General features: G+C 34.2%; 2 pseudogenes; one reads left to right on the forward strand and one right to left on the reverse strand.

The window, feature by feature from the left end:
• LOC143410698 (zinc finger protein 280D-like) overlaps positions 1-23,772 on the forward strand; it is a 51,446-nt pseudogene that overhangs the window by 18,346 nt on the left and 9,328 nt on the right.
• Positions 13,212-13,668, reverse strand: LOC143409858 (ran guanine nucleotide release factor pseudogene; annotated as a pseudogene).

Genomic DNA, 23,772 nt, shown 5'->3' on the forward strand with positions numbered 1-23,772 from the left:
AACTAGTCTAATTCCATAGCTTGGCTATTGTGAATAGTACTGTAGTAAAAATGGATATGTAGGTATCTCTTGTATTCTGACTTAATTTCCTTTGGATCATAATAATATACCCAGAATTGATAAACTTGAATCATATGATAGTTCCATTTTTAATTTTTTAAAAATATTTTGAGGAACCTTCATACCCATTTTAATAGTGTCTGTATGTACTGTTATATTCCCACAAGAGTGTAAGAGGTTTTTTTTTTTCCCATGTCTTTGCAAGCATTTTTGGATTTTTTTTGATAATAGCATTCTGGGGTAAGATAGAATCTCAATGTAGTTTTGATTTGTAGTTCCCTGATGGATGAAGATATTGAATATTTTTTCATGTATTTATGGCCATTTGTATTTCTTTAGAGAAGTGTCTGTGTAGATAATTTGCCCATTCTAAAATTTAGATTACTTTACTTGTTCTTTTGTTGTTAAGTTTTTTGAGTTCTTTATATGTCCTGGATATTAATAATTTGTTAGATGAGTAGTTGGCAAGGTTTTCTCCCATTCTATAGGCTGTCTTTTCATTCTGTTGTTCGCTTGCACTGCAAAAGCATTTTAGTTTGATATCATCCCATTTGTCAGTTCTTGCTTTTGTTCCCTGAGTTATTGAAGTCCTATTCAGGCAATCAACGATTGCTTGTATCAGTATCTTGAAATTTTTCCCCAATGTTTTCTTCTAGTAGTTTCAGAGTTTCAGGTCTTACATTAAAATCTTTGATCCATCCATCTTGACTTTATTTTTGTTCAGGATGTAAGATAAGGTCTGGTATTTTCAGTCTTTTATAAGTGAATTTCCAGTTTTCTATCCAGTTTGAAAAGGTTTCTTTTTTCTGATATATTTTTGACACCTTTGTCAAGAATCTGTTCGCTCTAGATTTGTGGCTTTATTCTTGTTTTTCTATTCTATTCATAGCCTTCATGTTTGTTTTTACGTCAGTAGATATCTTTGTTACTATAGCTGTGTAGTGTATTTTTAAGTCAGATATTGTGATGGCTCCTACATTGTGCATTCTGCTGAGGATTGCTTTGACTATTCTAGGTCTTTTATGATTCCATACAAATTTTAGGATTTTTTTCAAGTTCTATGAATAATGTCATTGATATTTTCATAGGGATTGCATGGTACATGTAGATCACTTTTGGTGGTATAGCCATTTAAATTATATTCTCCTAATATGAACATGGGAAGCCTTCCCATGTTCCATTAGTTTTTTCTTTTTCCCTCAAGTTCTTTATGTTTATACCTCTTTGGGGTCATTTTTATTATAGAAGTCTTTCACAGTTCTGGTTTTATTTATTCCTAGGTATTTTAGTTTTTGTTTTCTGAGACTACTGTGAATAGGATTGCTTTTTGATTTCTTTCTCAGTGAGTTTGTTATTGGTGTCTAGAAAAGCTACTAATTTTTTTGTGTGCATTTTGTAAAATCTTACAACTCTGCTGAATTTGTCAGTTCTAAGAGTATTTTGGTGTAGTCTAGGATTTTCTGAGTATAGAATTGTGTCTGTAATCAAGGGATACATTGACTTCCTCCTATCCTATCTTTATCCCTTTTATTTCTTTCTGTTGCCTGATTGGCCTGGCTAAGGTTTTAAGTACTACTATATTGAATAAGTGTGGTGGAACATGTATGAAGGCACCAATTGGTGTCAATACACTTTATATATAACCAGAGGTATGAAAAAGTGTACTCTATATGTGTAATATGAATTGTAATGCATTCCACTGTCATATTTATAAAAAAATTGTAATGCATTCCACTGTCATATTCAATTAAAAAAAAGATTGGTGAGAACAGATATACTTGTCTTATTGCTGAGTTTATTTATTTATTTATTTTAGTGTTTATTTTTTAGTTGTAGCTGAACACAATACCTCTATTTTATTTATTCATTTTTACGTGGTGCTGAGGATCAAACCCAGTGCCCCGCATGCACTACGTGAGCGTTCTACTGCTGAGCCACAACTCCAGGTCCTTGTTGCTGAGTTTAGAAGGGACACTTTCAATTTTTCTGTATTCAGTATGATGTTGGCTATGGGTGTGTTATATATATCCTTTTTTATGTTAAAGTATGATTGTGTTATATATAGTTTATTCAGAGCATTTTATCATGAAGCTTTACTGAATTTTATCAAAGGTTTTTTGAGATCATGTTTTTTATCCTCTATTTATTTTTGTATTAATGTGCTATATTACATTTATTCAATTGTGTGTGTTAAACCATCCTTGCATCCCTTTCATGAAGCCAACTTGTGGACAAGCTTTTTAATGTGCCATTGAATTTGTATTTTATTGAGGATTTTGCATTTATTTGCATTTATGTTTATCAAGGATATCAGTCTATAGTTTTCTCTTTTTTGTTGTGTCATTATCAGGTCTTGGTTGCAGGGTAATTCTAGCTTGGTAAGCTGAGTTTGGAAACATTTTTTTTCCTTTTTTTTTCTAAATAGCTTAAGAAGCATTGCTGTTCTTTAAAATCTGGTAAATTTCAGCATTGAATCTGTCTAGGCATGGGCTTTTCCTTGTTTGGAGACTTTTCTCCTGCTTCAGTCACATTGCTCATTACTGATCTATTTGGATTTTTAAAATATGTGTCCAGAATCTCCTCCATTTCTTCTAGATATTCCATTTTTTTTGGTATGTAGTTTTCCCAGATTTTCCTGAAGGATCTTATGAATGTTGTCTTTTGTAGTATACCTTTTTCATCTCTATTTTTGTTAATTTGGGTTTTCTCTTTCTTTTGGTTAAATTTGGTAAAAGTTTTTCAATTTCATTTTTCTTTTCAAAGAAACAGCTCTTTGTTTTATTGATTTTTTCTTTTCTTTTTTTGGTACCAGGGATTGAACTCATGGGCACTCAACCACTGAGCCGCATCCCTAGCCCTGTTTTGTATTATCTTTAGAGACAGGGTCTCACTGTTGCTGAGGCTGGCTTTGAACTTGTGATGCTCCTGCCTCAGCCTCCCAAGCCACTGGGGTTATAGGTGTGAGCCTCTGCACCTGGCCCCTTAGTTTATTCTTGTTTTTCAAAGACCTTGAGATTTATCTTAGGTTATTATTTGGGATCTGCTCCCCCTACCTCCCTCAATATAGCCATTCATATCTATAAACTTCCCCCAATGTACTGTTTTCACTGTATCCCACAGGTTATACTATATTATGTTTTCATTTTTATTTGATTCTTGGAATTTTTAAATTTCCTTCCTGATTTTTTCCATAACCTACTGTTTGTTCACCAGTGTATTTTTAGCCTCAATGTTTTGATATAATTACTGCAGTTTTTCTTGTTACAAATTTCTGGTTTCATTCCATCATGATACAATAAGATACAAGTAATCATTTCAGTTTTTCTGAATTAGTTAACTCTTGCTTTATGGTCAGAAATATGATCTATTTTGTAAAAAGTTTCATGCACTGATGAAAAGAATACACGTTTTGCAGCCCTTAGATGTATATGTCTGTTAAGTTATTTGAACTATGGTATAATTCACCCCTGATGTTTTTTTGGTTGATTTTATTTGGTCTGTATGGTGAAAGTGGCTACTGCAGTTACTCATTATTAGGGTCATCTCTCCCTTTGTGTCCTGTGGTGTTTTATAAAATTGGTGCTCTTATGTTTGGTGCATATATGTTTGTAATTGTTAATGTGTCTTGATGAATTATTTCCTTTATCAATATGTAATGACATCCTTTGTTTTTTCTGTTTTGTCATCTATGAGTATAGCTATTGCTGCTTGCTTTTGGATTTGGTTTGCTTACAGTATCATTTTCCATCCTTTCACTTTCAGTTTGTGTATGTTTTTGCCAGTGAGTTTTTTAGGATGTATATTATTTGGTCTTCTTTTTTAATCTAATGAGCTAATCTGCACCTTTTAATTGAAGAATTAAGACCATTCATGTTGAGAATTCTTATTCAAAGGTGCGTGTGCACTTTTTTTCTTGTTATTCTGTAATTTTTAAAATTATTTTATTTGTTCCAAAGATTGATGCTAAGGTCTGTAAACAAGTCAGATTGGCACCTGTTATTTTGCCAGAGAAATGTTAGAGTCTGTAAACAAGTCTGGATGGCGCCTGGCCAAATGCCAGAGGGAGTGGTTTGTGAAGTAACAAAAGCAAGCCATGAAGTGTGGAGATTCCTTATTGGTTGACTGCTGTATCTATGTTATGCTAATTAGATAAGCTGTGTAAAATGTATAAATACCTCGGTTGTCCTACAATAAATGACTCCCATTCCTGCTGCATCAACGTACACAAGTTATCAACGTACACAAGTTATTCGTCACCCCCCGGATATTCTGCTGCAGCCGGCTTGCGGCAGATGGTGGCCCATTACGGGGAGCCCCGGGACACTCGGGGGTAAGTGACGAAAAAAGCTGCCCGTCCATAGATAGGATGGGAGCAATCTGCTTGTCCCTAGGCAGATAGGGCGAGAGGAAAAATGGCCATTTCAAGAAAATGGAGAAGATTGATGCAGTATGTTTGTGTCTTGTTTTGTCTTGAAATGTTGTATTGTCTTTGTGATGAAAATATGGAAGGGGTGAGAAGTAAATTGATATGAGAAAAAGGCACCCCAGTGGAACCAAGAATAGTTAGGGCATGTGTTGATAAAAGCCCAGAAACTCTAGTCAGAAAGAAAAAGAAAGTTCAGAAGAAGAAGGATTATCAGGAAACAAGTTGCAGCAAAAGGCTATTACTAAATACTTTTCGTTACCGGAGGGTGCGTGAATCGACAAGGCGACTACCACCTGCCCAAGCCGATCATGGCACAGCAAGAATTTTCCAAGCGACAGTTGCCGGCTCTTCCCTGCCCCCCTGCCCAGGGGAGCGGATCGCCACTGCCAGCCCAAATCTAGACCTGACCTGGAGGCACAGTCTTGCAGGCTTTTGCTCCCTGTGCCCGGAAGCAGTTTGAGTCTGGGTCTCTCCCCAGGGCCATCTGGGGCTGCCTGAGATGCTACAGCTGGCAGAAGACACTGGTGTCCCTGAAGTTTGATCATTTCCAAGGCCAGTAACTACAATGGTTCTCCCACACCTGGAAGCTGATGAGTAATGAGTACTATTAAGGCTTATTTCAAATGTAAAAAACCTTGAAATAATGTACTAAATTGTTCAAAAGGTTGTTTTCTTAGTGAAATGCTACAGGATTTTCTTTAGCCATCCGGAGTTCCTGCCTTCGTTCAAGTGCCCATGGAAACAAAGGTGAAAGAATTTTCAGTGTTGCTGAGAACCAGACAAAACTTCGGCTGAGAACCTGAGGAGACTTCGGAGCTGTTGCTGTTTCTGCTGCTACAACTTAAGCTAGCTGCCTGCAGAACTTACCTAGACTGTGATTTACCTGGACTGTGAGTTAATCTATTGAGACACTGCTTTACCTGGACTGAGATAACAAACTGTAATCTACAACAAATTGTAACTCGGTATCTTTGCTAATGGTGTCATTGCTGGTATAATTTTTCCAAGGGCTTCTTGCATGGAGCCATCAATTAGCTTGGTATTGTAACATTTTGTATCCTCCCTTTCTGTTTCTAGCAGGTTATTTATGGTGTTTCTGTAAAAATCACTATGGTTCTTATCTAAATTAAACAAAAGGGGGAAATGTTGAGGTCTGTAAACAAGTCAGATTGGCACCTGTTATTTTGCCAGAGAAATGTTAGAGTCTGTAAACAAGTCTGGAAAGCGCCTGGCCAAATGCCAGAGGGAGTGGTTTGTGAAGTAACAAAAGCAAGCCATGAAGTGTGGAGATTCCTTATTGGTTGACTGCTGTATCTATTTTATGCTAATTAGATAAGCTGTGTAAAATGTATAAATACCTCGGTTGTCCTACAATAAATGGCTCCCATTCCTGCTGCATCAACGTACACAAGTTATTCGTCATCCCCCCGGTTATTTTGCCCAGCCAGCCAGGCTGCGGCAGATTGAACTCAGGGGCACTCAACCACTGAGTCATATCCCAAGCCCTGTTTTGTATTTTATTAGAGACAGAGTCTCACTGAGTTGCTTAGGGTCTTGGTAAGTTGCTAAACCTGACTTTGAACACACAACCCTCCTGCCTCAGGCTGCCCAGGTGCTGGGATTACAGGCATGTGCCACCATGCCTGGCTGAAGTTTTTTTTTTATAGAGAGAGGAGAGAGAGAGAGAGAGAGAGAGAGAGAGAGAGAGAGAGAGAGAGAGATTTTTTAATATTTATTTTTTAGTTTTTGGCAGACACAACATCTTTATATGTGGTGCTGAGGATCGAACCCGGACCGCACGCATGCTAGGCGAGCACACTACCGCTTGAGCCACATCCCCAGCCCAGGCTGAAGTTTTTTTCCTAGTTGTTTTGAATGTTCTATGTTGTGTCTTGCTCTTTTATTCATCTTAGAGATTTGATGATTTTATTAATACTGTTTGGTTCTCTCCTTTTTTTTTCTTATTAGCTGTTCTAATCTCGTCTAATGAAATTTATTTTTTCCTGTGTCATTATTTTTGTGTTAGTCTTTCTTCCTCACTTCTGTGTAGAATTCCCTTATGTATATTCTATAATGCTGATTTAGTGGTCAGGAATTCCTTTAATGTATGCTTATCATGAAAGTTCTTTATTTTTCCTTTGATTTGGGAAACTTTGCTAGGTATGGTAATTGAGTTTGACATTTATTTTTTTTAGGCCTTGAAATACATCATTCCTTGCCCTTCTGGCCTTTTTGAGTTTCTTCTGAGAAATCCACTGTTACTCTGATGTCTTTGTCTTAAAATATGACTTGACCCTTCTTTTTTGCAGCTTTATAAATATTTTTTTAGGTACTTTTGGGAGTTTAAATATAATATGTTGTGGGTAAGCTTTTTTATTTCTTTTCTTTTTTCTTTTTGTTATGTCTACTTGGGTTTTTTTGTTTTATTTTGTTTTTTTTTTTTTTTTTTGATACAAGGGATTGAACTCAGAGTCACTCAACCACTGAGCCACACCCCCAGCCCAATTTTGTATTTTATTAGAGATAGGGTCTCACTGAGTTGCTTAGTGCCTTGGCAGTTGCTGAGTCTGGCTTTGAACTCATGATCCTCCTATCTCAGCCTCCCAAGTTGCTGGGATTACAGGCAAGCACCATGGCGCTTGGCTACTTGGGGCTCTTTATTTCTCTTTGACCTGGATATCCATGTCTTTTCCAGTATTTGGGAAGCTATCTTCTGACATTTTGCTGAATAGACTTTCTATGCCTTCAATCTGTAGCTCTTCTCCCTCATCTTTTCTGATCATACCTGTGTTTGGTTCTTTAATGGTATCCTAGAGATCTTGTATATTATGTTCATTTTTACTGACTTTTTAAAATTAGTTTCTGAATCTGGTAACTCCTCAACTTTTTCTTTAAGTCTTGTTATTCTTTCTTTTGGTCTATCTAATGTTTTGGTGGGGCTTTCAAGTGAGTTTTTAAAAATCTGACTTATTGAGCTTTTCATTTGCAAGAATTCTGGTTGGTTCGGTTTCAAAATCCCTGTCTATCAGATTTCTCATTCATATCCTGCATTGGTTTCCTTAATTCATTCAGCTCTTATATCCTCTTGGAATTCATTGAACTGTTTTTTTTTTTAAAATATTCTTTTAATTTCTCTGTCAAGTAGTTCATCTACTTTTATATCTTTGGATTAGAGATTTATTAGAGATTTATAAACCTCAGGAGCTATTCTACTGCCTTGTGCTTTCATATTTCTTGTGTTTGTATGTTGAGATTTGCTCATCCACTGGGATGGATATCTTTCACTCTTTTCCACTATTTCTTGGTGAGCCCTGGGTCACTGGGTTTCTATTTAGTATTGAATTTAATTCAATTTGTACTTCCTTGTGTACTTTCCTGTGGCTTCTTTGGCTGTGGTTAAAGATTTTTACACAATATATGTCAGAGCCTAAGTGATTTATTTTCTTTATACGACTTGCAAGAGGGTAGTCTGTCTGGTATTTCAGGCAATTTTGCTATAGACAGCAATAGATATAGAGTGTACCCTCTGTGATTACTCCTATAGTGGGAATCGAAGCCCCTATCAGGTACTTGTTGGGGGTTTCCCTGGGCTTTGTTAACTTGGCTGTTAACTTGGAAGCAGTTCTGCTACTGGCTGTTCCAATTGTGGTGATGTCCTGGAGCCTTTATCTTTTGTTTAGACATTCAGGGCATCTCTAGTTGTTTCATGGGGAGAAACAATAGCCAGTTACAGCTCCCTCCACTGTCACACTCACCTCCAACCCTATCAGCAATATGCTGTCTGATAGGGTATGGGAATGACAGATATTGAGGCCCCATATATAGGCACCATAAGTATGGTGCCTATAACAGTTATGCTATTTCTTCTGTTCTTGATATAGTAGTGAGGGTTCCCAAGAGGGACTTCAGATTCACCTACCTTGCCATGCTTGCCTGGGGACAGGTTATAGTCTGTGGGCTTTTATTCCTCCTATTCTCTAAGTTGAAGTATCTGCCAAGGTTTAAGTGTGGCCCAAGCAAGGCATAATTCCCCTCAGTTGGGTTGGGAGTGTAGCTCAGTGGCAGAGCACCCAGCTGATGTGTTCAACACAATCAGACTCAATCTCAATCACTGCAAAAAAAAAAAGAAGAGGAACAAAGAAGAAAGAAAAATGAGATAGATAAATAAAGTAAAATCCAAAAACTAAAAACAGTAATACCACAACAAATGAAAAGAAAGAAGAAAAATAATATTAAATAACAAACAGTTAAATAATAAAAATAGAATTAATCAAAGGGATAAAATATAGTTGGAGAAAAGTAAAATAGAAAAGGGAGAAGGGAAGAGAAGAAAAATATTTCATATTAAAAAGAGGAGAAAAATACAGGCATGGTGGCACATGCCTGTAATACCAGTGACTTGGGAGGCAGAGGTAGGAGGACCAAGAGTTCAAAGCCAGCTTCAGCAATTTAGCAAGGCACTAAGTAACTCAGTAAGACCTTGTCTCTAAATAAAACACAAACAAGGGCTGGGAATGTGGCCAAGGGATCGAGTGTCCCCGAATTCAGTCCCCAATATCAAAAAAATAAGAGGGAATAGGGAAATAACCACAAAACAGCACATAAAAATAACAACAACAACAAAAACTTAAGCCAGGTGTGGTGGTATATGCCTGTAATCCTAGTTATTCAGGAAGTTGAGGCAGGAGGATCACAGGTTCAAAGCCAGTATTGAAGAGAACCTGTCTGAAAAAAATGAAAAGGGCTGAGGATGTAATGCAGTTTTGAAAGTACCCCTGAGTTTAAAAAAAAAGTAAAACTATGAATAAAAAAAATGAAAATTTTCTTTTCCCTCAGGTGCCCAAGAGAGCAGGAAGGATAGAAACTTTTTGACTGTGCTGATCAGAGAATTTCTTTGTCTTTAGTCTGTGTGCTGCTTGGACAGAGAAAAGACTGGGACTTACTCCTTTCTTTTATGGTACTAGTCAGTTGACTGATGGTAGTAATTTGTGGCTTGATTCAGTTGGAATACCTCTCAGCTGCTTTGTACATCAGAATGAGCTAGTGTGGAACACAGAGTTCCCTAGAAACAAATTCTCTCTGGAGCTATTTGTGTTATGCACTTCTAGAGCAGAGCTGATGCTGACATCATGGCATGTCAGAATGTGGAACTCCCCAAATCTTCTCTTCAGAGCTTAGCACTTGGAGGGTAGAGCTAATACTAGCTCTGTGGAGTGTTCCTGTATGGCCCCCCAAGGATGGAGAGAGGATATAGAGTCTCAAAGATCTGTGGTGGAAGGGATGTTGGTGAGTTCTGCATAATCCACAGTCCATTTTTCTGGTGTTTCCAGTCCTGGCTACATGTGACTGCTCATTCCCCGGACTCTGAGAGCTGCGTCTGGCAAACTGCCAGGTTTAATGAGAAGCACCTTCTGTTATTGCATATGCTGATTGCTAAAGCAGTAAGTAACCTCAGACAATAGGACCTTTTCTAAGATGGCCCCAAATTATAAAACTGAGAATATGCAAAGAAGTACAGGGGTCTTCTACAGAGCCAATTCAACACGCAAACTGTACTGTTGTTTGCTTAGCCTATATTTCTGCAGGAGGCTGGATCCTGTGCCAGTCATGTTTGTTGGGACTCTGTTTCTTCTCTACCTCTGGGGCATACTTCCCTGGGATTGGCACTGGTGCATTTTGTTTCATTCTGTCTTCCACAGTCCATTTTATTTGGGCTTCTCCAAGTCTCTATCCACAGTTGAAACCTGGTATTTTCTCATAGTCATTCATCTCAGTGAGCAACTATGTTACAGTTATTTTAATTTGGTTTCAAGGAGATGCAGGCAAGTGTATAATGCCTCTAATCTACCATTTTTGGAAGATCTCTTGCTACTATATTCTCTTAGCCACATTTATTTATTTATTTATTTATTTATTTATTTTTACTAGGTAACAAAGTCACATTATTAAAAATTAAAAATAGGAAGGTGTGTATGGGAAGAATCTTTACCTCAGACTCTTATGACCTGGTTGCCAGTTTTATATCCTTCCTGATTTTCTTTCCACATATAGAAGTAGACATGAATGTTCTTATTTCCCCTCTACTTTGCATACAGTCTGTATACAAAATAGAATCAGTTCAACATGCAAAACATACACACTTCTGGGCCTGGAGAGATTGACAACCTTCTTCCAACTGTGACTTTTACATGTTATAGCATTATTTGTGATTACTTGTACTGGAAATAACCAAAATATTAAAAGATTTATGTAATGGAACACTGTAACATTTTATGAAAGGAGGGTATCTCTATGATAGATAAAATGGGACAATGTGTAAGAAATACTATATAACTAAATTGAATGCAATTGAATAATATATGTGTTTATAATAATGAAGTCTCAAAGCATAGTCACAAATCTAGGAAGGAAATGTTTAAAACTGGAGACTTTCAGGCACAGAAAGACAAATACTACATGATCTCACTCAGTGGGCAGTTTTAAAAAGTTGATCTCATAGAAATCAAATAGACTAGATGTCATCAGAGATGGGGACAAGTAGAGGGGGAAGAGAATAGAAATTGGTTGGTCACCAGGTACAGTGTTATAGTTTGATAGGCACAGCAAATTCTTATGTTCTATGGCATAATAGGGTGAGTATAATTAACAGTAATGCATTCTATATCTCATATTAGAAGAGGATTTTGATTGTGTTCACACAATTGCATCATAAAAATGAAAAAATCACATTGTTTCAAAAATGTATAAATATAATGTGTTGATCATAAAAATTAAAAAATAGAAAACTGGGGACTTTTTTTACTTTTTAGCTTTTATGTTTTTATATTTCAGTTAAAATTTAATATAATTTCCATAAAATAATGTAATTTTTAGATCAATAATTTAAAAAAAACTTAAATAGAAGTTTTTGATAAATCAAAGTTCATTATATCACAGTTAATGTTTTTTCCCAATGGAAAAATATTAAAATATCCTATAATAATTTATTTGATTCCATGTGTCAAACATAAAACTAAGCTTTAAATAAATACATTATTTCATTTATTCTTTAGGAATTTCTTAAAGTTAGACATTTTTCTCATTGTATCATTAGTTAATTGGTATTTTAACCATACCTCTTATAGTAAAGCCCAAGTGCTGATGAATACTTTTTTTTTTCTTTAGCAAAAATGTCTGTAGGTTGTTTTCTTTACTATTAGGTAGAAATTTGAAAATACTTGTATGATATAGTAAGATATACTATAGATAGTGAGGTACACTAAAAATAATAAGTAAATTATTTGCTTGTCATATAAACTTTTCCAGAGTATTCATTATAATTTTAGTCTTTATTTACATTAATTTTGACTGGTACATAAAGCATAAAATTTTACGTATTAATGGGGTATGATGTTTTGATATGTGTCCATTGTTTAATGTTTTACGCTGCAAACACTTATCAATTCTTTATGGTGAAATTTTTAAATTTTCTGGCTTTTTTTTTAGAAAAAAATTTAGCTGTAGGTGGACACAATGTCTTTATTTTTATTCATTTATTTTTATCTGGTGCTGAGGATTGAACCCAGTGCCTCACCCGCACCAGGTGAGCACTCTATCACTGATTCATAATCCCCACTCCCTTTTTCTGGCTTTTTAAAGTGTACAGTGCATTATTGTTATCTATAGACACCCTACTATATAATAATAGCATACCAGAACTTGTATTCCTATCTAACTGTAGTTTAGTATCCACTGATAAAACTTTTTACATATCCTTATCTTCACTTATTCTGTCCTAGATATATAATCACATCTCAATCCATATCTTTCATTACTTAGCAGATATTTGTGATACAGAAGAATCTAGCTTTCATAACTGTATCATGAATGTATCCTTAACATTTTAAAATGTTCAAAAAAGTGTTTTGTTTTTGATTCTAGTGTTCAGTGTTTGTTGTTGTTTGTTTTTTGTTACTTTGTGTTTCGGTACTGGGAATCGATCTCAGGGGCTCTTTACCACTGAACTACATTCCAGTTCTTTTTTTTTTTTTTTTTTTTGCAACAAGGTCTCACTAAATTGCAGAGGGTCTCATCTAGAAAGTAATAAGTTTCTTTTTCTTTTTCTTTTTTTTTGATACTGGGGATTTAGGGGCACTTTACCTCTGAGCTACATCCCAGTCTATCTATCTATCTATCTATCTATCTATCTATCTATCTATCTATCTATCTATATTAGACTAATATTTTTAAGATTAATAATTTTATAGTGACATAACTTACTATAGAAAGTTTGAGTTAGTCTTCTCTAGTGTACATTGTATTCTTTTGCCTTTATATTTGTGTCTTCCTTTGTTTTAGCACAGTTTTCCTGAATTATATTTTAAAATATTTATTCCATAAGTTGTATGTCCAAAATGAATTTTCCTTTGCATGCTATATCTGTCATTTTCTCTCTAATCTTAATCTCTCTTTTTTTAAACCTTGCTTTTCTCATTACTGGCCTCTCTTTCCCTTCTTTTATTTTGCAGTATCTGTTTACTACTATCCTTGTCTCTAATTTATCTTACCTCTCTGTTATTCATTTTTCCCTCTCCTTTTTCCCTTGATGTACTACTTCTTAATCTCTCTCTGGGGGTGAGGTGGGATTCTAAAGCAAGTTTATTTCTGTAGAAAGGGCATGTTTTGTGTTCGTGCACAGGGAAGAGGAAGAGGAAACCTAGGTATTCAGCCTCTTTTTTTCCCCTTCTCAGAACCCAGTCTTTAAGTTTTCAGCAACATCATGCAGTGCTTTAGCATTCTTACTGGGACCAGAGATGTTAGGATCATGAAGTGTCAGACTGGTCAACAATTGTTTAAATTCATCCAGTCTTCATGGTAGAGATGACAGATTTCCAGGTCTAAGAGATGACCTGTTGTTGGTGAGGGTCCTAATTGAAGTTGAGCAAGAGACCAGTCTTGTGCTAGGGCAGCCACAGAAAGACCTGGTGCAGTGTTATATTCTTCGTTAATTGTGTGGCTGCTTTACCCCAAACCTGGGCCTGGAGCTCCAAATGTTGCCCCAACAGGCTTTGGTTGGTCACTGAATGGCAGAAAACTTCTTGGTTGTGTGAGACTGTTCAGAGGTCACTTACATCAATGGCCTCAGGGGGTAGAATGGAGAAGAAGGTACCCTCAAACAGTGGATAGTTTCTTGTGGGCTCCATGGGCCTGGGACTAGAGTATAGGCTCTAGAGAGATTTAAAAGCAACCCATATGGGGACACATCTCCTCAGCTTTGCTGTCTCTTCTTACATCTGCTCCAGAATAACATTTTCCTGATGTTTTGCTAGAATTGTATATATTCCTGTTATTAGCCTCCTTTTATCTGAAAGTATTTTTGTTTAGATGAGAGCCTAGATTTCTAGTATAGTCTCACAGCCTGTTAGTTGGGTTATATAATTCTTTGCTTGGCAGAAGACTTCCTGCAAATGCAGTGTGTGTGTCTGCTTCTTTCTATAGCACTGCCTTTTCAGCTTTCCTTTTCCAAAGTAGGTCTGGGTTACTTCTTCTGCCATGCTCTTGACCAGCTTCTATATCTGCGTTTGCGTGCCTGCCTATCTATCAATCTATCTATCTATCTATCTATCTATCTATCTATCTATCTATCATCTATCTATCTATCCTTGCACTTCAGGATATGCCTATCATGTCACCTCTTTCAGGATATATATTTAAATTGTCATATTTCTGTTTTTCTGTTGTTGTTGCTGGTGGTGGTGCTTTTTTGTTTGTTTGTTTGTTTGTTTTCTTTTATGGTGCTGTGGATCAAACTTAGGGCTTTGCATATGCTAGGCAAGTGCAGTAGCACTGAGCTATATTCCCAACTCCCTTTACTGACACTTTCTAAAATCTTTTGGATTCTTTTGTCTTTGATGTCCTTCTGACTACATGCTTTATTTCTTGGATGCTTTGGGTAGTGCTTTTGTATATTGTGGTCTCTGGATTTTCTCTGGATCTAAGTTTCAGTGAAAATCGGGTTTGTGGAATTTGGTTGTTGGTGGCTTTTGGATGAATTCCTATAAGTGGGGAAATGTTGACTTATGTAGGATGTTTGTATGAGAAGTCCTATTTTAATATTTAAAAATTGCATTCCATATCCTTTGCTCTGAAAATTCTACCTAAATTTTTAGGGCACTAACAAAGCGATGGAAGATGACCTATGTATTGGGAAATGTAAAGATGAGAATAGCATTAAAGGCATTTAATATTTGTAGACTAGCCAGCCCAGGAAAATAAAGGCTGTGTGAAAGGTTGTAGTAAAGGGTGAGAACTAAAAGGGTTCGGGAGCTGAACAAAAGATAACCAGTTGGTTTTGGACCATAGTTCACAGTCGTTAGTGCTCATTTCTTAAGTTTCTTTCTTGCCTGTCTTTTTTTTTCTCTCCTGTAGGCTATTTTGCTCCTTCCCTTCTCCCTCATTCACTATAGCCATTGTCCACGTTTGGTTGTCAGCAGTTTATTATTCAGCTGTTTTTCATAGGGATCTTAAATATTGCTTAAAAAAAGTTACTGTGAGGGCTGGGGTTGTGGCTCACTGTACAGCACTCATATATCACGTGTGAAGCGCTGGGTTCGATCCTCAGCACCACATAAAAATAAATAAAATAAAGGTATAGTTTCCAACTACAATTTAAAAACAATTTTTTAAAGTTACTGTGAACAAGATTTGTATGTTAATTTTTAAAAATCTGATCCTGTCTTTTCTGTAAAAGAAAAAAAAAGAACAGCAAGTAATTGATTATATGTTTTATATGTATATACATATAAATATATATATAGTAATTTATTACTCTAGGTCAACTTTAATTTCATATTAGACATTTCTGGAGAATATAAACCTTGCAACATACTCTCTCATAAACTATTTTGTAGATTTCAGAAAATAATCAGGTGCTAAATATGACTCAGAATAACTTCTACTAAAAGCCAGATCTTGTGTTTGGGACACAAAATAATCTGCATTTCTTATTAGGAAGACTTTTCTCTATTATTTATTTTTGTGCATTATAACTTCTCATTGTTTGAGATCTTCCTCCAAGGAATCCTTCAAATAAGTGAAGAGTTTTGTTTGTCAAAATGGTGCCAGTGATATATATTAGTAGTAGTAAGAGGATACACATTTTGAGTAATTTTTCCAATAATGCTAGTTGTTTTATTCCTTACCATGTTTTTCTTCATTTATCCTTAAAGTAGAAAGTAGCATTTTTTTAAAAGAAGGAACTTAGTCTTGTAAAACTCCTTAGAAATAGTCTGAATTTCCTAAGTTTGAGATCTCAGATATTATGTGATATTGCAAGAAGAATATAGGAACATAAATAGCAAAATCTTTCTTACCTCCCTTTTTATGTTGTATTTCTATTTCAATTATAATTTATTCTGAATGGAAAACTACAGAGATTCATGTTGTATTAGAGAACTAATCTATTTGTCCTAATTTTTCATATGGGTGAAACCTCAACTCCTTAACATAGGTTAGTTATACCAGTTATTTGTGGCTCATTTTACTTAGTGTTTTTTTTCTTTGTATCTATTTTAGATTTTGTGTGTGTGTGTGTGTGTGTATGTTTTTTCTTTTCAGATTTATAAATTGATAAGTAAAACAAAATAAGTAAAATGCAATCTTGAAAGAAATGTTATAAGTCTGTCTTGGACCAGAAAGGCCCACTGTCCCTTGTAATACAGAGTGTTCCACCAGTTGTCTAACATTTTACATGTGGTAGAAGTGGATGTTGTTATCTTAGAAATGAAATAGGTGTATTAAGAGTTTAAAATTTTCTTATGTTGATGCCAGTTTAACACATAACACATATAGAAAACACTTAAGTTGTAAAAGAATTACCACTTGTTAAAAAATATAACTTCTAGGGCTGGGGCTCTAGCTCAGTGGCAGATCTCTTGCGTAGCATGTATGAGGCACTTGGTTCGATCCTTAGCACCACATAAAAATAAACATAAAATAAAGGCATGCTGTCCATCTACAACTATCAAAAAAAATTAGATAATATATAAACTTCTAGGCCCTATCTCTGGACATTGTAGCTTTGTTGTTCTGAAGTGAGGCCCAGGAATTAGCATTTTAACAAATATTATAATGCACATCTTCCTGAGCTTGCCCTTTAAGTAAAAACTATACAACTGAATGTTATGTGCAATAAATAAATAAAAGATAGAATTTGTTCTATCTTGTTGAAAAAGAAAAAGAAAAGCTCACATATGAACAAATTCCATATTAAAATCATTTTATGTGACATTGTGATTTTACTCCTGAAGAGGTAAGTTTCCTCTTCAGATATTTAGCATTCTAGGTTTTAAGGTGTAAAAACACTTTTCTTTTATACCTAATGTAAAAAAGTGGATTTTTTTTCTTTTCTTTCTTTTTTTTTTTTTAAGAAGGAAGATTAGTCTTATATACCTTTGCATTCCATACCTTTTCTAGTACCTTGAGTCTAAGAAATAGCAGGTTAGTTGGGTCAAAGTCTAGTTCCATTAAGGTTTTACAAATTTTTTTTTTGTGTTACTTGTTAATTAAAAATATACATCAAGGCATATGAAATATTTCTTTCTGTACTCTCGAAATAGATGTGAAATGAATAATTTTGGACCGAGCAACAAATTATTATTAAATAGTTACACCTGAACAGATAAATTGCAAAGGAATGCTTATTACATCTATAGCCAAGTTCTCTTTAAGGGTTTTCATTTCTTTTTGAATTTTTTTTGTTTATTAAGACAATAAGTGTTTGTCATTTGAGTGTTTTTGAATATGTATGTGCACCACAAATTTTTGGTGACTATTTTTCCAGATGTCTTACCAAGCAGAGTTTTACATAGCCTGACCTTACTTGTAACCACAGAATAATTTTTGCTTTTTTTTTTTTTTAAATAAGGCTTATAATTTTTTTCTCTTTCAGTATTGTTGTCCAGAAATGATAAATAAATTTTTGGGACTGGCTAAAACAGAATTTTCAAATACAGCAAATACAAATAAGACTATTGATTCAGAGAAAGGAAAATTGATCATGTTAGTTAATGACTTTTATTATGGAAAACATGAAGGAGATGTCCAGGAAAAACAGAAGACTCACACAACCTTTAAATGCTTCAGTTGCTTGAAAATTCTAAAAAATAATATTAGGTATGTAAATATTTATTTTTATTTCTATTTGAAAATTGAAATGCTACAAATATAAATGTTGTATCTTTAGGTTACATTTTACTATGCTATTCTAGATAAAGAATTCTAATACTTTCTACTTTAGGCAAAGGCAGACTTTTTGTTTGTTTGTTCATTGTTGAAAAGCTTTTGTCATTTCTTGTATTTTAGAATTTGACACCAGGATCTACTTATTTGTATTTCTTTCACATTTCTTAAGATGTACAAAGTTTATTTTAACTTAAAAGAAAAAAAATAAGTTCATTTTGTTTTAGCAGTGAACCTTTTAGGTAGTTTACATTTTATTTTTCTTCAGTTATAAGAGAAAGCACTTCAAAAGTGTCCAGTTTTGAACTTCTTTATGCTAATCTTAATGCTCAAAGCTTTCAATTCATATTAAGAACATTTACCTAGTGGGAAAAGTGATCTATTTTGGGGGATGGGGTTACTAGGGATTGAATTCAGGGACACTCAACCACTGAGCCACATCCCCAGCCCTATTTTGTATTTTATTTAGAGATAGTGTCTCACTGTGTTGCTTAACACTTCACTTTTGCTGAGCCTGGCTCTGAACTCGAGATCCTCCTGCTTCAGCCTCCCAAGCCCCTGGGATGATAGGCATGTGCCACTAAGCCCAGCCAAAAAAAATGTGTTTTAAAGATATACCATTTCTAGGAGATGTGTCTGCTTTGATTTTATAATTTGACACCTTTAACAATTAGAGATTTCATTCTCAATGAAATTTTGAAGAGGTGTACATAAATGTTTTAAATTTTAGAAACTTACTTTGAAATTTTTGCGTTACATGACATACTATAAAGATATCTTATGTAAGTGAGTAACAAGAACAAAATAACAAGATATATTGAATGGTATTTTTCATTGATTATATGGCATGACATTTATAGTATATAAGGTTACTTTCTACCATTTCATTATAAAAATTTTCAAATACTCATCAAAAATTTAAGTCTTATTGGACACTTCTACACTTACAACTTTTATTCTTAATATTTTACTGTACTTGCTTTATAATATTTTTCTTCCTTCAGACTATCTGACTTTTAAATTAATTTCAAAGTAAGTTGCAGATATCAGTGTACTTAGACAAGATATGTGTGTGTTTGTGTATACAAACATACATGTATATGTGTATATTCCATTTACTCTTTATAACTATCACCTGTAGCATTTTTAAGCACGTACTTTCATGTCTGGGCCCAGCATTTATTTGTTTTCTTGTCTTCTCTGATATACTCCTATAATAATCATTAATGGTTGCTTTATGGTAGAACTTTTTCCAAGTTCTTTCCCATATCTTATATCATATGAATTTTCTCATTGTTTTACCTCCTTTGTGACACTGTTAACTGCCATCAAGAGCTAGTGGTCCCCATTCTTTAACACAGGGGAAGTTGTGCTTTGACATATAACACTGAAACAGTACTATAATAGAACTCTACCACCTATTTACATATTTTTACCATTTTAATAGTAAAATATGTCAGAAATCATGTTAATAGATGCAATGAGGGCTGAGGTTGTGGCTCAGTGGTAGAGCGCTTGCCTAGCACCTGTGAGGCCCTGGGTTCTGTCCTCAGCACCACATAAAAATAAATAAATAAATAAATAAATAAAATGTATTGTGTCCAACTACAACTAAAAATACATATATTTAAAAAAAATAGATGCAATGATAAGCATGGAAGTGTGATTCACTTATTTAAGCTCCTTGTGAAAATTAAATATGACACATATCATATTACAAATTATTTGAGCAACAAGTTTTTTTTTTTGCTTTTAAGATTAGCCATTTCCATTTCATATCAAACATGAAAATGGGAAATTCCTTTTTTCAGGAATTATTTCAGGAGACATAGGTCTATATTATCAGAATATTTAGAAATTTTCAGCATGCTCCGTTTGATAACATCCAGTGATTAAGCATTTAAAATATATTGGTTATCTGATAAATGTAACCTTAAAGTAAAGTACCTCATAACCAAAATTAAGTGTATTATATAACATTGCTTTTAATTTTTCCAGTAAAGCTGGGAAGGCAAATTATTTTTCAAGGATGGTAAGAAACGTACAGGTCAAGATTTCTACTCTGTTCTGTTATTATCATACTGTGATATTAGTATTTTACCCCTTACTTATCAATGAAAACAGGTATATTTCATTCTGTGAACATGATTCCAAGAAATTTGCCCTTTTAGTTTCTCCCATTTCCATCTGTTCATTTGAAAAATATGAACTCCAGATTGGGCTTATTTAATAATTGAGAAAAATAACTAGCTGATTAAAGGATTCTTTATATAAATATACTTAGTGCTAATGATTTTGAACTAAAAGATATTGGCTTTGCATATGTAAATACTTAACCAAGACTAGGACTTTTTGGTAGGTGTTGTAGAGCTTGTGTTAAAACCAAAGAAGAAAGATATTTTAAGGTGTATCATAACTTGCTGTAAAGAGTAGTGTGGTAGAGGTGTAAAAAAAGAGACATATGTTATAACCTTCTTGATGATAGTTATCCAGATTCATGACGTTATCATCAATGTTAATAGTTGCAAGATTATTTCTTATAGGGCTTCAAAATGAGTAATTGTAAATAGCTGACCAGTCCAAAAATTGTTGTTTTGATTGAGTAACTTTTATTTTCAAAATCAGCAAAAAGCTTCAGTAATATCTTCAAAATAAGTATTCTCATTTATACTACACTCTCTGCTGTTGAAAGTCATAGTTCCTTTTCATAAGGAGCCTTTTAGGGAAGCTGAGATAACAGAATGTAAAACTGAAAAATGGACCTTTCTTATAAAGGGCACAGTCTGCAAGTTAAAATAAACAGTATGTGCTAACAGTAAGCCAGTATCATTTAAAAAAAAAGTTCTTGTAATTGTAGGCATTAAAATTGCTATTACATACATTTAGAAACCAAGACACAAGTAAAAATACCAGTAATTTGTCTTTTAAGCAGCTGGAATCTATTATATGTGTTCACAGTCTTAAAAGATTTCTCTCATGACTCTAGCTGCTTTTGGTGGTAGGGTTTCCTTTCTTTCAGTGTTTTATTTTAAACTAAAAATAGTATTTAAGGTATAAAAAACAAGCCTGCTCTTTTACCTTAAATTTTTAAAAATAATCTGAAGTAATGATTGAGTTAGAAAATGAGTGATATTTTGATATTTTGAAATAAATTGAAAAAATTCACTGAAAAGGCAATATTTAAAATATACTCTTTTCTAGAGGACTTTTAAGACATTTTGGATTTTGAGTAATACTTGGTATTTTTAAGATTAAGACTCAGAGACTTATTGGTGAGATTTTGTTTTAAAATCTGAATTTTTGCACCTGTTGACAATCATTTATAGGTTTATGAACCACATGAAACATCATTTGGAACTTGAGAAGCAGAGCAGTGAAAGCTGGGAAAACCACTCCACCTGCCAGCACTGCTACCGTCAGTTTCCCACACCATTTCAGCTGCAGTGTCACATTGAAAGTACACATACGCCCCATGAATTTTCTAGTAAGTTGCAGTTTCATTTAAATGTTGAATATTATTGAATTTGAAGATAGAAACTCTGAGAAAACCTGAGTAACTCTGTAAGAAAAATAAGAAATAAACTCTGGAATTTGGGGGCAAAATGGAAAAATTAAGTTTTAACTTTTGGAAATTTTGTAATAAAATTCGTTACTAAAATTAAAGTCCCTCTGGCAAGTAATTCATTATAGTAATTGCCTTGACATAATCTGGGCATTACATATTGGGGATTCAGAAGCCTCAAATCCTATATATCAAATGTGAAATCAGTGTTCTTCATTTAAACTTTAAGTAACTACGGTTGTAGTTAAAATCAGATTTTGAAGCTAAGTAGCTTGAGTTTAAATACCAGATTCTTCTTTTGTTATAGCTATAAGAATTGAGATATAAACTCTTGAAAAATGAGGATAATAGAAATGCCTTCCTCATATGCTGTTATAGGAATCAAGTGAGTTAATTTAGGTGAAGTGTTTAGAAATGTGCTTGGCAACCAGTTAACAAACTATATGATTGATCACTTCTGCTGCTGCTGCTGTTACTACCACTATTTATATAAATTTGTAAAATAATTTTTTATATCTTAAAATGTAATACCTTTTCCCCCCTCTCACTTTTAGCCATTTGTAAAATCTGTGAATTATCATTTGAAACAGAACATGTTCTTTTACAACATATGAAGGATAATCATAAACCCGGTGAAATGCCATATATCTGCCAGGTACATACACATTTTTATTGTGTTCTTTTAAGTGGTGTGTTTGTGTTTTAACTACAAGATTTAAGCCCATTAACCCAGAGGTCAATACATTTTTTTCAGGAAATATTTCAGGTTTTGATGGTTTACTGTCATTGTTGGAAACAAGCAACTCTGCCATAGTAGTACAAGGGCATGTTCCAATAAAATTTTATATATAGACATTGAAATTTGATTCCATAAAACTTTCATGTGTCATAAAATATATCAGTGTTTTATTCTTTAATCATTTAGGTAAATTGGTTACCAAAATTAAAGTCCCTCTTATAAATAATTTATTAGTGGAAGGCATAACTCATTCATTATATGAGGGGTAGGCAGTGAGCTGCATTTGGCCCACAGACTGTTGCTTGCTTACATCTGTGGTAGTCAAAGAAGAGCCCAGCTAGACATACAGATGGACATGTCTTACCATATAGGGAAGAATGTAAGTGTATACAAGGGAAATTTGAAATGCTGTTAGTTATAAAGAACCCTAGCTAATGTTTTGTGACCAGTATTTTTCCAGAATTTGAAGGAATAGGAAGACAAAAAAATAAAAGATTGATTGTCACCACCATAGTGTGGGGTCCATTTACAGTCTAAAGAAGAGTGCTGTTTTTGTAGCAGAAAAAGCACTTTATAGGACAGGAGGTGCCAAAACTCGAAAATTTCAGTCAAGGCAGTGATTGATGAATGATCTGCTAAAAAGCACACCACCTAGTTATGTTTTGAGAAGAATTCTTTAATTTTGAAAGATAATTTCTGGGTTTTTTTTTTGGTGCTTCTGTTAGTGGAATTTTTGGGTGTATAGGAATCAGCAAGAGTAGTACTACACAGTGTTCTTCTAAACAAATAATCCATAATTTGCTTTGTAATTCCACATCAGTTATAAATTTTTGAATCAAACAAAACCTTCTTTCTATTTCTAGGTTTGCAATTATAGATCATCATCATTTTCTGATGTGGAAACTCACTTTAGAACATCCCATGAAAACACTAAGAAATTGTTGTGTCCTTTTTGCCTGAAAGTTATTAAAATCGCAACACCCTATATGCATCATTATATGAAACATGAGGTGAGATTTTCTAATTCCTGTTTGTTCATATTATCTTAATGAAAAACAGGTTAAGTCTTGAAACACTGATTAGTTTTATTCTGCAAATGAAGCAGAGTTGTTCCAAATAACCCAATTAAATTTATAATTTATGTTGAATTATTTGTGAAACTTCCAGTTCTTTCCTTACCTCCTTTCCAGTGATGGTGTAGACCATAAATAAAGACCATAAATAAAATTGTGAAAAATGATTAGAAATAGGCAACCAATGATTGAAGGGGAAAAAAACAAGAGAGAAGGTGAGTGAAAAAAGCAAGTGGCAGATAGTTAGGTCCTAAGAGTAGATCTGGAAATGATTTTGAAGGAGTTTTCAAGAAGGAGTTTGAACTGAGAGAAAAAAAAAAGACTGTGGATACATAACCTTCTTTTCCTATTCCTTTTCAAACTTTATTTCCACTTTCCAAAGCTCTGTTATTATGAGAAAATGTGTTGTCATTGACCTAGGTTCATCCTTTACAGCTACAAGGCAAAGGAAGCTGTTGATGGATTGATGTATGAATTCTGCCAGAGAACTGTGTTTAGATCCTAACTTCTTTCCTGGATTACTTCTGCCAGTTCTGCTGTGTAATTTTTGGAACTCAGCATTAGTGCTTGGAATTCTGATGTTATGCTTATTGTGTTTTTTTTCCTGAAGCACTTAAATTATCCCTGTTTATGCTAAAAATGTTGATACAACAGTGTTTTTGTCAAAATCAGAACCTAATGGATTTATTGCACC

This window comes from Callospermophilus lateralis, chromosome 11 (assembly GCF_048772815.1).
Source record: "Callospermophilus lateralis isolate mCalLat2 chromosome 11, mCalLat2.hap1, whole genome shotgun sequence".
NCBI lineage: Eukaryota > Metazoa > Chordata > Mammalia > Rodentia > Sciuridae > Callospermophilus > Callospermophilus lateralis.